The sequence below is a fragment of the Cydia strobilella genome, chromosome 20 (genome assembly GCF_947568885.1).
Source record: "Cydia strobilella chromosome 20, ilCydStro3.1, whole genome shotgun sequence".
Lineage (NCBI taxonomy): Eukaryota > Metazoa > Arthropoda > Insecta > Lepidoptera > Tortricidae > Cydia > Cydia strobilella.
This window is the reverse complement of record NC_086060.1, coordinates 5,023,696-5,025,461: the sequence shown is the minus strand read 5'-3', so window position 1 is coordinate 5,025,461 and position 1,766 is coordinate 5,023,696. Positions and strand designations below refer to the sequence as shown.

Sequence of the window (1,766 nt, the reverse complement as noted above, 5' to 3'; positions counted from 1 at the left end):
GTTGGACAACAAAAAGGAACATGCTGTGTTTTTGACTTTTGACAACTTGTTTGAAAATGTGCGGCAATGATCTACACAATAAATATTTCTGATTTCTGATAAATAAAAAAAGATAATCAATAAGGTCGAAGAAGGTTTCATACTATTTATTACCTCAGGAGCTATTAACACATACAGGCTGCTCCAAAGTAAAAAATCGTAATTTGTTAATTTCTTCGTAACCGCTACACCGGTTGTTATGATACTTGGTATACTGATTCTAAATACCCTAAGGCCTAATGCATATGTACATTTCGGCTTTGTCCAATTGCTAAGAACACTCTGTATATAGTGACAGAGGAAGATGGTTTGTTTAGATACTAGGGCAGATTTTATTTTATAGGGTATGTAAATGAAGTTTTTTTTATTGTGTTAGATGTACTGGTAGTTATTTCTTAACTTATAAAATAGCCTGAGTAATATGTAAACATTTAATTAACATGAAATTACCGTAAAAAGTACACTATTATATTAGTGCTTTTTGTCAATAATAATTCGCCGTAACTGGTCCCAGCTTCTTTAAAGTAATATTAACAATTGAATTATTATAACCCATAAATAACTATTAAATTAAGAAATAATGTAACATAATACATATCAATACAAGCCAACTTGTATGCTTACATTATTACTCAGGTTACATTTATTTATGTATAAAAACAATAATAATGTGATATTATAGGATAATCAATAATTATAACTAAAATAATATACAATTATACATTTCTAACCAAATTTGACATCGGAGAGCAAAGCTGCGTTATACTAAGTACTAACTAAATAATAATATTAACCCATTTACCGCCACTAGCTATTATGAATTTATTAAAAAAACCTTTATTGCACAAAAGAAAAACTTACAGTACAAAAGGCGGACTTAATGCCATGAGGCATTCTCTACCAGTCAACCTTTAGGCAAAGCAGAGAGATTGTGATTTAGTGTGATTAGAGTTCGTCTAAGCTAACTTTGCACCGACTTGAATAAAACAAAATAAGGTAATGTCATTATACACGTCATATTTTCATAGTTTGACAGGAAAGCGTTCTCCATAAAAACGTAGTTACGCTCTCATTTTAAAACGAATAGCTAGATTGCTTTAAAACTTTGTACTTACAATAGGATAAGGTATATCTGTCTGTAATTAGTTTATGTAGCTTCAGATACCACAGTAAAAAAATACAGCGAATTTAAGTTTTTCATACAAAACTTGTTTTTGCTCTATTTCGTTTGTTTTTTTAAACTAGAGCTATATAAACTAATTACAGACCTAGATATACCTCATGTCATTGTATGTGAAAAGTATCATTATAATCCAATACGTAGTTTTAAAATGAATAACGAAACTCCGTTTGTTTGGGAAGGTGAAATTGGATTGCGAATGGCATGCAGAGTTATCTTGGTCCGACTCTATATGTAAACAGTCACATACATGTGACAGCGGCGGCAAAAGGTTTATATTGAGATATGTAATTATTGCTTATTACTCTCATGACAAAATAATTCATCACTGTGCCATATTAAAAATAATGTCCCTGTTATTACATATGCAAACTCGATTTTGTAGATTTGGCCAAATTTAGATGTGACCAGTTTAAAAAATTTATTGGATAAGGTTTTGTTGACTTTGGATAAGCCGTTTTTGTGTATTCCAAAATCTAAATGATGGTAACAGTAGTTACAGCATTGTAATTTATTATAATATGTTACGTATTATATAAAATATAAC

The 1,766-nt window shown here is 29.8% G+C and overlaps 1 protein-coding gene across 1 annotated transcript in view; it reads right to left on the bottom strand.

Moving 5' to 3' along the window:
• Positions 1–1,766, bottom strand: part of LOC134750775 (myrosinase 1-like) — a 190,423-nt gene that overhangs the window by 141,730 nt on the left and 46,927 nt on the right. The gene's annotated exons all lie outside the window — the stretch shown is intronic.